We start from the raw sequence: 13,951 nt of genomic DNA on the forward strand, positions 1-13,951 counted from the left end.
TCAGTTCCTCTACGTTCCGAAACCCTCTCTTAAATTTTAAGGCTTCAGTGACATCTGCTGTTGAAGACCTATTTAATTAATTAGCTGTAATTTAACAGATATTCCCTCTAAGTGAACTCCTCTTCCACAGAGTTTCTGATACTCAGTTCTATTCATAAAGTTCCCTGCCACCATGGAAACCCTTTACACTGATCAGAAAACCTCTTAAAGCATCAGGAATTTTCTCTGTCTTGTTTCTGCCCCCCCTTCTAATTTCAGTACGTGGAAATTGCATGAGCACATGTTTAACTGCCAATAAAGCTATCCCCAATGTGTTCAAATCCATTGGTGGAACACCAAGATGTAGTTTGTGATCAAAAAGCAACCACAACAAATGGCTCTGTGTAAAATGATCCTGAAACTTTGCAAATTAATACTTCTGTGCTCTCATAGAATACACTAATCATTACCTTCATTAATTAATCTGTGGTTCCCTTTCACATGTGACCTTAATGCTCCTGAGAGCAGAACAGTAAGGCCAACAGATTCTAATCAAGCCCCTAATCCGAGCAGTTCAAGAAAGGTTAAAGTAAGGCTACAAGTCTGATTATTTAGCTCAGAGCAGAGACAGAAGAATTCAGGATTAAACTCACTGCACTACTCAGTTGACACCACCAGTTAAGTGATATGGTGATTCATATCCATTAAGAAGATATGCTACAGCAGTGCACATTTGCATTTCTGGGGTATGATCAAGAAATGCAACTAACCAGAATCATGCTGGTTAGTTGCATTTCTTCTCACTCTGGAAAAAAACCCTCTTCACATTAGAATTAATGGCCAACACTTCTTTGGTGTATTAGAGTGCATTAGACCCCACAGAGTCGGGATCGAGAATTTTACATCCTGTTTCTCCTATAAAATTGCTATATGAACTTGAGTAAGCCACAAAGTTCAATATTAAGCATTTCTACAAGGATGATCAGCTTTGTACACCAGGTAAGTTTCTTGCAGAAGTACCTGGTACACCTATAGTAATAATGGAAGTGACTGGAACGCACAAGTGTTTTGCACCCAGGAAGCCCTAGACCAAGGTCTACCAAGCTATTCATCTAGAAATGGAAGCATTTAGCATTAAAGTTTCTTTTGGAAATACAGATCTCATGTCCCATTTCATAGAGGTTTTGTGGTTGATACCTTAATTTCCCAGTGTTCAGGCTCTATTTATTACTGTTACTGTGAGGAGTCAATGAATAAAAAGTAAAATGTGATATAAAATCTAAACAAGCAAAATCCTAACTCCTTCCTTCACTTGCTACTGAATATTAGACAAGTATTAATAGCACCTTCTCAGAGCTGCTTGCAGACAAGGCAAAAAGTTACGGACCTGTGACACTTTAACATTTTAAGCCCATAGCAGGCAGTGACTTTTCAATTTTATTTCATTAAAACGCTCAACACATTAAAAGTCAGGTGAAGGAATGAAGTTAAGAAGCCAAGGGAAAACTTACTATTGCCCCATCAAACTTTCAGTCCTCCACATCATTGTAAACCAATGCAATTTAACGAGTTACCAAATATAAGATTGTATTATTTATTTTTAATCTTTTAAAGCTGTGGTTGTGACTGAAACATCCCTTCTCTTGAGCATTTTGATCTTGGATACAACTGTAGTAAGCAGAAACAGTTCAATTTAATGGTTTTTCCTCACTAGAAGGAATCCAGATCCAACTTTAGCAACCATTTGGAGATTCTTAAGAGTTTCTGTACAGCTGCCTAGGCAGGGCAGGGTCCAAGGGTATGAAAAATAATTGGGTGAGGAAGAGAGACCTCTCTACCAAAAAGAGGTAAGCATCAGCAATCCATAAACTTAAAGAACTACACTAAGTAGTAGGAAATCTAAATTCCATTTTAGCTAATCCTTTTAGGAGTAAATTGTTGCAGTGTAGAACTAAATAAGATTAAAAAAAAAAAAGCCACCAAGGAAAGAGAATTCTGACTTTCCAAAATGTGTTTTCAATGTACTTTTAAGTTGGATACATGATGCATTGTTATATAGTATTGCATTTTAAAACTGGTTGTCACAAGACTTTTGCTGATATTTATCAACTAATGAAAGCTGCTTTAATATGGAAAGCTTATTCCAAGGCTATTTCCCTATTTTTGGAATCAAAGCTGCACAAGTGTTGTACCAGTGAGAGTTTCCTGTTGTACAGAATAAGCAAATCTTGTTCAGTTTACATTTTGGACCTTGACACTTCCTTAATGGACTAGTGGTTGCATTTTTAATTATTTGTATTTCTGTTAGGTTTCTTGAACTATAAAAAAGCAGAGATTACAAAGTTATCATTTGACAAATTTAAATATGATATTCTGTTACTAGCATATAAAGTCTAATTGTCAATATTCTATTAGTAATATTAATAAGTTTATTAGTTAATATTCTTGTGAGCCATGTGACACATTACCTGAGAAATCCTCTTCCACATTTAGGCTTTATAACAAAGTCTTCCTTATCTGATTTATTTTTACCATTCCATCACAAGTGGGATATGGATAATAATAAATACCTCTTTTTAGATTTTTTTTTTTTCAGTAAAGATATATCTAGATGTTTTACTTTTATTTGGTATACGCTGCTTCTATTTTGCATGAGCCCTTACTGCAATGCAAACATGATAGGCAGAAATCCAAAGCTGTACTGAAAGCAAGATGGTATGATTTCATCAATTAAAAGTTACACAGTCCAACCCCTGTAAGAGGCTAAGAATAGCACACTGCTGGAGCTCTCTCCTTGTGCGAAGCTCATGTTCTGGCAAACCCCCTGCACCAATGCAGCTTTCCTTAGGTGTGTCTCGCTTCCTCTGTGGGTCAAGTCACATGGGGGAACATACGTTTGTGCAAGAGGACTGCTCCTGTAAATAAAGTTCCTGAAGTCTGTCACAGGGGATTTGTCTTCTGCTACTTGGAATGGCAAGACTCTGAAAAAAAAGACAAGAACTAGAATAATTAGGAAGGAGGAAATGGGTCAGGATAGACTGTAATTAGGCTGCTATATATATTCAAGTAAAATCATGGTTTTACTAACTGGATTAACATCATTTTTTGACCTTAAGTAGGTGCAGGACTGATTTTTTGTATTTTTTTTTTTTCTGAGCTTCCTGGTACTCCAGACTAGCATTGAAATTCCTAAAATAACAGTTTTCAGCATATATGAAAGTAGGGGGTTTTAATGAAATAATTTACAGTAAGTTTAAGTCAGGCTTCTGTTTATATATTCTTCCTGAAATAACTTCCATTAGAAATTAAGGACTTAATCCATAAATTAAATATTTTAAACACAAAGGCTGTGATTATGTCTAAGACCTTGACTACTAATTGCACATTTAAATAAGAGTTAAACTCTCAGAGTTTAACTTGCAAAAGCTGCTGCCAGACTGTAATACACTTAAATGCTTCCTTTCACTTTTTCAGGACCCTGTGGGACTCAAGCTCACAGCTAGGCACAAAAATCCTGAGACTGCATTAGTCTTTGCTAAAATATCAGTAGAACCAGAGTGCCAACAGTACACTATGCCCTGAAAGCTGTGAAGGGGCTAAATACGGGGATGAGTAAAAATTCAGGTACCCTGTTTCCTCAGGTGTGTTGTGAACCTTTTCTCTGATTCATCCAGCTTTTTTAGATGTACCCTCCTTCTTCCAGCATCTGCTGTAGTTGACGCAAAAAGCCTCCGTTTGATTTTCTGTTGCCTTGAAATTATGCTTCCGAGCCTAAGCATCTCTTTTTAAATGGCTTCAACACACTTTTCTAGTCCTTTGACTTGCAAAAATGACCAGAAATATGAGAAAAAAAGGGAAGTTAATATGTTGATACCTGTTCAAGTCCAAAACATCACCCCAAACAATCAGTTAGTTTGAGAAATGAAAACTGGTGCATTCATCTGAATGAACTGGTAGCTCTATTATGTGCAAGTGAATATGAAATAATGCTTATCTAAAATTCCCAGCTAACACAGTTATGACAGTTCCAAGTTTCCTGCCTCATGCTTGCAGATATACAAAGTGCTGTGTCCTATTCAGATAAATCCAGTATATTTTAGTGGCTTTAATATAAAAATATGTGGCTCATAGGTAGCAATTGCCAGATAGCAGTCTGAATTCCATCATAGTGCTGGGAAATATGCTTGAATATTTTTTATTATTAACGTTTCATTCAATGAGATAAATTACATTTTAATTTCATTTGAGCTATGCAAGATTCTTAGAAGCTGTAAAAAAAACAGCCAGTAACCCAATTGCTTGTTAGCTCTTTTCTATGATTTGCAAACCCACGGAAGTCCCTAAAGTAAGGATGACCAGGTGATGGAGTTCATATTTTAATTTATAATCTACAGCTCTGTGGCTAGACATGGCCAGTAAGTAGTCATCTTCTTGGCATCAATTCTGCCAGCATGAGACAATTTTCTCAAACATTACAATGACTTAAATAAGAATTAAAGTGATTGCCCTCAAAAAGCACAACTCACTCCTATTTGCATGAAAACACCAAAGCTTGAAACACAACAGTCCTAGAAACACCCTTGAGCATATTTCTTTTAAAGGCTGGAAGGAACAGATGGCTTTTGAACCTTGATGCTATGAGCGCTGTCTGCATAATGAAGCACTGTATTGTCATTTGTACTGATTGGGGTCAAATCAGCTCTAGCTTTTAATTCACCCTAAGCAATGAGTATTTCTTCTAATTAGAATATATGTCATTACCTATTCCTACAGTAGTGATAACCTACTAAACTCTAATGGATCAATCCCGTTTGCTTTGCTGTGCATATACTCAGCTATTTCACCACTCAGAATCAAAAGAACTCACCATGGCACACAAGCTAGGAATCACAAGTGCTGCTCCATGTACTGCAGTGTAAATTGAGCAGTTATTCTGGGTTGCACCATGATTTTCTGCAGGGTTTCATTACTGAAGAGTTTGGAAGTTCATTCCCACGAGAACCTTTGACAGCCTGCAGAGCTAAACACAAAATACAAAAAACATGGAGAGTGTTCTTCAGCTTTTGTGAAGAACAAAGATAAAGGGCACCAAAGAGATGCAGTCCTTCTAAATACCAAATTTTAATGTCTGGTAGGAGTTCATACATTATAGATTGAATTCTGCTGACCCTGACACCTGGTTTAGACCAGAGGCACTTGAGCATCACCCCAATAGGTAACAGATGGGATCTTGGCGTCTACTACAAAGCAATATTTGGAGCCCTTACAGATCTGTTGATGTCCTGAAACACTGGTGCAATAGTTCATTTTATCCTGCCAAAGATGCCTTCCAGGCAGGAAAGTCATGGAAGGCCCACGTGCCATGTGTTAAGCTCAAAAACAATTTAGAAACTGCTGCTTATTTAAAGAGGATTTAACAACAGATTCCAGCTCATTCTGCCATAGAGAGGGATGTTTTGCAGGGGAAAGAGAAAAATAGGAGTTACATTACTAGCATTGCATCGGGTTCAAAAATAGTTTTATAGGTCTACAGTTTTGGGGAAAATAGATTTGCTATTTCCCCCCTATAACTGTCCACATTCAATATACTTTATTGCCTTACATTTCTTCTCTTCATGCTTTTCTTCTTGCTTTCATGCCCAACTGACACTTTAGAAAGGCAATGTGTGGAAAAAAAACTCGGTAACTAATAAAATTGATTTAAAATTGCTAGAAACAATTGTATTTGATACATGAACTGACTGCAATGCAAGAGGCTGAATTCACCTGGGAGGTCAAACTCCCTGTGCAGAGAAGTTCTGCTTGCCCCATTAGTTTGAACTAGATCATTATCAGCAGCCAGCAATGACAGGGTTTTAGGGACTATGGAGACAGTGGCCATTTTATTTCAACCCAAACCAATGGCCCTGCCTTTAGCTGCCTAAAGGATGGCAAAGGAAGCATTCACATCCTTCAAACAGATGCTTTTTAATTTTTGCCCAGAAGTAGTATGTTAAACTGTACAGCAGCCATAGCTCAGCAGAGAAGCAACCCAAACTGGGAAAAGGATTCACAGACTGGGAAAATTTAGGCTGGTAAATACTAATCTTTATCCATTAACTCACAACAGATCCCAGGTGTCTGGATAAGTAGCAGCAGAGCTGCACAGAGGTTGCTTAGTTTTGCGTACCAGCAGTGGCAGAAAATATCTGGTTTGATCAGCCCCACTAGACCTTTGAGGGAATATTCTTTTCTCACAAGGGTGTTCTTTGACACACAGGCTAGTTATGCCGACAGAAAGGTTTGATCCCAAGACGTCTGCTCTGAGTCGGCCTGCAATTATACCAGTGGCTGAGAGGGGGGATTGATTGAATTGTTAAATTCTTTTGGGTAAAACACATTTGTGCTTACTTTATGCACATCTTGAAAATGAAAAGAGATGCATCTAGCTTTTCACATCCATCCTAGATATCTCTATTGCTTCCAAAAGAAAATGCTTCGGAAAATTTGGTGCAACATGCAAGATGTTTTCTGACCAATTTTGCTAAATTTTGGTGAGAAGCTCAAATTTAATTTCCAGAATCAGCTATTTGCATCTGGAGCATGAAGAACTAAAGGCTTGTTTCTGGATTTCTCTACTGGCAGCCAGTTATCTGCCAATAAAATACAGATGCAGCAACAACCCCAGAGATTGCATCAGCATAAAACTGTTGCACAACAACTGGAAACCTGTACCATATTCTCACAGAAGGGCTGCACCAGGGATGAATTTCTACAGGGAGAGATGCTAGATCAGTATTGACCAGCTACCTCCTCTTAGCTGGCCTGGATGGTCTCCTGGGACCCCCAAGCCAAATGGTATCAGGAACACCAGTGTCCCATTAGTATTAATTATCAAAATGACAAGTTGCTTTCTAACAGCAACTATACAATTTTCTTTCTAGTCTGGAAAGTGGTCTTCCACAGGCAACATGAGCACAGATCCACAGCTTCTCAGAAAACTGCTCTAGAAAGGATTTTAAAGGTCATTTAGCAGTTTTTGGGGGGTTAGCAGGAAAGACAATCTAAAGTACTCCTGACAGGACCTTGGTCTGTGGAATTTGCATCAGGACACCAGCAGCTGTATTAGAATACAAGAGATAGTATCTGGAGCAGCCTTATTCCATCTGAACTGACTGATCCTGGAGGCAGTGCTCACCTGCTAAATGAGCCTGCTAAATGGAAAAGTGGGATGTGACATCTGATTATGACATTACATCCTATGATACAACTTCAGACCAGGATGTGGTGATGTCTGTTTGCTTCTCACACAACTGAAGAGCAAGCTCAGCCTGGGACTTAAATCTTATGTTACTTTTTCTTTCCTTGGTTTCTCCGAGATTTTAAAAATGAGAATCTGTGCTTGACCATTAACTACGTTAAAAAACAGTTCTAGTAAGTGTGCCTTAAGAAAGTGCATTCATGTTCACAGAATAATCATCATATGATTTAAAATAAAGGTTGACCTATACCCAGTTAATCATATAATGGAAATCTCATTGTACTTGTACATCCGTGTATTTATACTTCTCATACTTCTACATAAAATCAACGCTTCCTGTAGGGCCAAAATCTTTTTCATATTTACTCTTTGATATCATAATTGGGACAAATTCAAGCTAATTACCATGGTACCATAAAAAAAATGCAAAAAAAAAAAAAAGAAAAAGCAATATTTTTTTGCTTTTGTGGTGTGTTGGCCCTGGCTGGACACCAGGAGCCCACCAAAGCTGCTCCATCACTCCCCTCCTCAGATGGACAAGGAAGAGAAAATGCAACAAAAGGCTTGTGGGTTGAGGTAAGGACAGGGGCATCACGCAGCAGTTACTATCACAGGCAAAACAGACTCAACTTAGGACAATTTGTTTAAAATATTACCAATCAAATCAGAGCAAGGTAATGAGAAATAAGCCCAAACCTTCAAATACCTTACCCCCATCTCTCCCTTCTTCCCAACTCAACTTTGCTCAAGATTTTCACTACCTTAGCAGCACAGTTAGACATGGAATGAGGGTTGTGGTCAGTTCATCACATGTCGTCTCTGCTGCTCCTTCCTCCTTGGGGCAGGACTCCTCACGCTCTTCCCCTGCTCTTCATGGTTGCTCCCATGGGACGCAGTCCTCCACGAACTTCCCCAACCTGAGTCCTTCCCACAGGCTACAGTTCTTCAGAAACTGCTCCAGTGTGGGTCCCTTCCATGGGTGCAGTCCTTCAGGAACAGACTGCTCCAGTGTGGGTCCCTTCCATGGGTGCAGTCCTTCAGGAACAGACTGCTCCAGTGTGGGTCCCTTCCATGGGTGCAGTCCTTCAGGAACAGACTGCTCCAGTGTGGGTCCCTTCCATGGGGTGCAGTCCTTCAGGAACAGACTGCTCCAGCGTGGGTCCCTTCCATGGGTGCAGTCCTGTAGGAACAGACTGCTCCAGCATGGGTCCCCTGCTGGGTCCCCAGTCCTGCAGCAAACCTGCTCCAGCGTGGGCTCCTCTGTCCATGGGGCCACAGGTCCTGCCAGACCCTGCTCTAGTGCAGGGTCACAGCCTCCTTCAGGCATCACCCTACTCTGGCTTGAGGTCCTCCCTGCGCTGCAGGTGGAGATCTGCTCCCCCATTAACCTCCATAGGGCACAGCTGCCCCTCCACAGCCTGCATCACAGACTGCAGGGGAATCTCTGCTCTAGCACATGAAGCACCTCCTGCCCTCCTTCACTGACTGTGGTGTATACAGAGCTGTTTCTCTCACATATCCTCTGTCTTCTCTGGCTGAAGTTGGTTTCGTGCAGGTGTTTGCCCCTTCTGTTATTCCAGAGGTGCTACCACTGTCACTGACAGGCTTGCCCTTGCTCAGCAGCAGGTCCACCTTGGAGCCAGTTGGCATTGGCTGTATTGGACCTGGGGGAAGCTTCTAGCAGCTTCTCACAGAAGCCACCCCTGTATCACCCTCACTACCAGAACCTTGCCACACAAAACCAGTACAGCTTCATACCAATAGCCACAGTCCTAGAAAAAAATATTAGAAAAAGTGATTAAGCAGAGTATTTTTCTAGAATGTCTTGATTTTCTTCTATTTCTTTTTAATTTTTTCCCTAGGACTAAGCAAAATATGTAAAGTCTTGAATATTTTTTCATTAACAAGAATGAAAATAAACACTTTTCATCAATGGGTGGTTTCCTCTTTAGATTTTAGTTTGGAAATATACTAATAAGTTATTTCACCTTAATTGTTATAGTAATTATTGCATGCATTGTTTACCCTTATTTACCAATGGTAACATACCTATGCTCGTGTTGTACTTCTGCTTCATCTTGACAGACATGCAGATATACTAAATTCTTTGCATTCCTTTACTGACTTGAAGCCTATAATCACTAAACACATTTCAGTCAATAGGATGTTTGACAGCAATGCCGCATAGCATGGATTAAATCCGATTCAGTTACTCACTCTTGAGAAAAAGCTTCAAGTTGCTTTTGACAAATATTCTTGCACCAAGACCAGAACAGGCCCATTGCAATTCGATCTTGAGGCAGGGATTTGCATGATACTTTGTTTCAAGCTGCCAAAGCCGAATACAAATAGCTTTCAGGGTATGCCCTGGTAGTGTTAGAGCAGCAATAACAGGAGATGCTCTGATGTTTTGTCTAAAATGTAGCCACTGAGGTACAATTTTCTAAAGGACTCTATAAAACTAAAGCATAGTAGAATAGATCTATGAACACTTGCTGAAATTCCTTACAAAACCAAAGCTTTGGATAATGAGACCAGGAAAAGCTTCATACAAAAGTAAGAAATCCTGTCCCGCTTCCTCTGCTACTGATTTCCAAGTAGTTTGAAGCACCATAAAAAAGAAGCAGTTAGCATACTATGGAGCTGCAAGTGTTATCAATGGTTTCTAGTATAAGCACAGACAAACATTTTGCAAGCAAACCCAGGAGCATATTTGTACTGCAAAAGCCTTTTCCTCCCATCAGCTTCAGGAGTATTCCCAACATTTCCCACAAAGTAAATTCCAGTAAGAGTCCTTGTATTCACACTTTTCAATTAACATAGCTGTGTATTAAAGTGAAACAGAGCACAGACTTTTCTTTTTAGGCAATGGCTAGTTACTGAAAGTCTAAACTATTATTTACAGTAGCATTCACTTATGCATGTGAAAACACAGATTTACTATACAAGACCAAACTTTCAACTAGTATGAAAACTAGCTCTCTCCCATATAGACAAACAAAAGGTCTGATGAGCAGACCTTTTTTCTTTGCAGATAGACTGAGTACAAAAGTCTTCTCCCTCAGAGAAGTGAGGGAAAAGTCTTCTTGCCCTCAGAGGCAAAGAAATGTAGGAGAAAAGAAGACAAGTAGTGGAAAAATTAGAGTAAGTGATATTCTAGCTGACATTGGGCCAGGACCTGATCTGTCTTATCCTAGGATAAAGACCTGATTCACTGTCCCACACTGATACTGAAAGCGTTTAAAACAATAGCACTACTTATACTCCTAGTACACGTTAGTCAAGTGGCAGCAGGATTACATGGTATCAATGTGGGTGATGCAGCAGCCATCCTCACACTGGTTTAATTTCTGATGTGATGTACTTTTTATTTTCATGGGACAGCAACATTTTACATATGTGCTAGTGGAAAGATTGATCCCACGTGTGATGTCTGACCATCCAGCTCTGCAATGCTGTCTTTGCATTGTTCACCATCATTAGGTCTTTTCCTCAGCAGAAAGCTCCTCTTGTTCTGTCATAAGAGCAGAAATTATCCATTACATGCTAAAGAAGAGCTCGGTATCAGAGCCATGTGGGTTAACAACTGAAGAGGCCAGGGAATTGATTTTTCCTCAGTGATATAGCAAAATGATGCATCACAGGATGATGCTGCAAAATGAGAGAGTAATATCACAAGGGGTCCAAGAGGAATTTTCCTTTCTGAGCACCATAGATAGGTATCTAAAATAAATGTTAATGTTCTCATGAGAATGAAATGGATCTGTGTAAGGACATTGAGCAAATTCTGCATCAATAAACAAAATGCTTACCACACGAGTGATAAACAAGCTTAACTTACAAACTCTACAAAATTTTCCTTATGTTTAATGCAAGGGACAATAGTTACAGGACCTTGATGGAAAATTAATCAAACCTATTTTATTTCCTCACCCCCACAATTCAGTCCTTGACAATGACAGCTTTTCTGGCTGCAGGCTGGAATGCATTCAGCTCAACTCCCATCCGATCAGATAAATAAACCAGCTCTTCTTTTTCACTTGTGACTCTTGCTTGCTCTACAAGCAGCACGAAAATTTGAGAAGCTACATAAACTTGTATCAATGAGGTAATTTCTCAGGCTTTTGGCTCTTGCTGTCATTCTAATTATGACAGTAATAAAAACAATCAGAACAGCAATAACAGTCGTGTCTTCAAAACCTTTATCCTGTGGCATCTATAAACCTCCTTGTTCCCAAATGAGAGTCTTCCCAAGGCAGGCTGTGGAAAGGCAAGGACACAGCCATGCTCCAGGGACCCAGTCAGCTGTGCAGCAAGGGACATTGATTTTTTTTGTCTTAGTCATTTGTTATCAGTCTTGGCAGCTTCAAGCCAGCACAGAACCAGGCATCTTGTGCTAGAAGCATAGCCATACCCACTTCAGTATATGTATTACTTTCTTCATCTTGCTGGCAGGAGAGTCCTTTTTGAGGTGTATCATGCTCAGGAAGAACACAGAGTGGATAATAAATTTTCCTCCTGGCCATCTAAAGAAGAGCAAGGAGTGCGGTTGCTGCCCAGAAGCCCCAAGAGCTGGGTATATACCAAATATAGGGTAACCGTGTGAAGGTACTCAGCCTCTCAAAGATCACTTTCCAAGGGCACTATGCGACTCTGGAGGACTGGAGGAGCACAGAGCATTGCTGTTGCTTCAACTGAGGCTACCAAGCAGATTAATGCTGCAGCTAACCTATTTTGTCATAGCACTACTGATTAGTTTAAGCCTGTATATGCAGTATGATGAATACATTTCAGGGTCAGTTCTGCCTGGATGTGTGACAGTTAATAGGAGTTGCATGTAAATACCCCAAAAATGCAAATCCAGCCTAAGTAAAAGGGAAGAGAAAAATCCAGGATAAAAGGAAAACTAAATTTCAGCAGCTAGTGCATTGAACAGAGTATGCTGTGCATCTGCTCTTGGGTTACTGCAATAACACTCGTAGCTAAATTGCTATATGTAAATGATGATGCTGTAATTATAGTTTAGAAGCCTTTTCTATTCAGAATAGAAACTTTTTTCCTTTATATCTATCTCAAGCTGTATAATAGTCTGAAGTAGATCATGTAAGTTCTAGCCCAGAAATACTAAATGCACAGCATAACTACTTTTAATTAGGTGAGTAAAAATACTACCTGATTTTAGGTACTAATTATTTTAAACTACCCAATACCACACTTTTGTTGGTATATGCATCTACATAACCCATCTCTGCTTCTTTCCAGCTCTTAAGCTTGTTAATGACAGTACCTAGAAATGCAAGATTAATGCTTTCCATTGCATCCAAGCCCTTTCTCCTTGCACACAGGAAATCTTCAGTGCAGTCTAATCCATCTAGATCACAAACAGTAGGAGATGATGTAGGGCATTTTTATGGACTGCCTTACAAACATGGGAACACTGCAGAGCTGTTGAAGAAATGCCCTTTCTAGTGTGTATTTACTAGGGTACTGATGCTCTGTGTCAGGTTTTGGAGATTTCTGGATGAGTCATCTCTTTTTCTATTCCAGTTTCAAACACATCGATGACAGGGATTTTTGCCTGAAGTAACAGATAAGATGCATCAATAATTTGGCACTGTCATGGGCTTTACATGCAGGGGGTTGGCACACTGATAACATTAGAGTGACAAGGCAGTCTTATGATTAGTGTATCCTGACACAGAGACTGCATCTACAACAGCAGGGACAGAACCTGGGCTGTACTTCATAGACACTTTACGCAATGGGCACATGGGACTCACTGCAGGTGTGTGGACAACTGCCCAGCAGGACCTGGGGAAGTCCTGGGGTCAAGCTGAGCCCTGATAACAGCTTGTAGGTCCCTGGGTAGTCTGATACTATCCTGACAGGCCTGTAATTTGTAGGAGCTTTACCTGCTGGTGTACAGGCTTCCCACCCTCTAAGAGTAACAGCGCTTCTTTATGCTAGAAGCTGCTGTGGAGCCCTGTGAAGAGCCAAACACATCAGCTTCACATAGCCCTTGTGCTGGGAAGCGCAGGGTGTCCATGCAACCACTGCACAAGAAGATCAACATCTGGACCTCATTGCCACATTACTTTCAGGAAATCTACTCACAGACATACACACTGATGTACTCCTTTATTTCCTGACTTTTTTCAGTCATTCCTTCCAGCCCTGCTATAATTACAAGCACTACCCATGCTTCTTGAGCTCAGCAGAAGATTCCTATTGAAGTAGTTCCTTTGAAGGGTTTTTTCCATAGTCAATTTAGATTTGAATTAACATTACATATTTTGTACTGTGTTAGTTTCATTATAAGTCCTTTTATGCAGTTGAGTAATTAATTTCAATTCTCATTAAGGGCTTTCACTAAAGTATTGCCATTGTTGAAACCCTATTTTAGAAAAGAATGAGGTGTTCTTTTCTGAACAAATATTTAAATTGTTGCTTAATTTTAGATAAAGTTACAGTGTGATTAAAATTACTCATTATATACTGTTCAGTTTAATTCTTGCGATGTTTCCAGGCCCATATCTAAAATTAAAATGAAAGCTAGCTTTTTTCACAAGTTGATACTGGAACTGCATTATTTCTGGCTCCTTGGTAGTCAGTTGTTTTGATTTAAATTCACATAGTACATAGATATTTATAATAAAACAATTTAACAAACTAATATGCTCTACTAACGAATTTCACTTTTTGACATAAATGTAAAGTATAGGTGACAGCCTA

The 13,951-nt window shown here is 39.6% G+C and overlaps 1 long non-coding RNA gene across 1 annotated transcript; it reads right to left on the reverse strand.

The window, feature by feature from the left end:
• Window positions 1–2,740: 2,740 nt before the first annotated feature.
• LOC136011160 (uncharacterized) lies at window positions 2,741–4,945 on the reverse strand. The gene is made up of 3 exons (XR_010611247.1): window positions 4,847–4,945; window positions 3,608–3,799; window positions 2,741–2,960 (listed from the first exon to the last, which is right to left on the reverse strand). It is a non-coding gene; the product is annotated as an uncharacterized LOC136011160 (long non-coding RNA).
• Between the last annotated feature and the right edge of the window lie 9,006 nt (window positions 4,946–13,951).

This window comes from Lathamus discolor, chromosome 3, assembly GCF_037157495.1.
Source record: "Lathamus discolor isolate bLatDis1 chromosome 3, bLatDis1.hap1, whole genome shotgun sequence".
NCBI classification, from domain to species: Eukaryota; Metazoa; Chordata; class Aves; order Psittaciformes; family Psittacidae; genus Lathamus; species Lathamus discolor.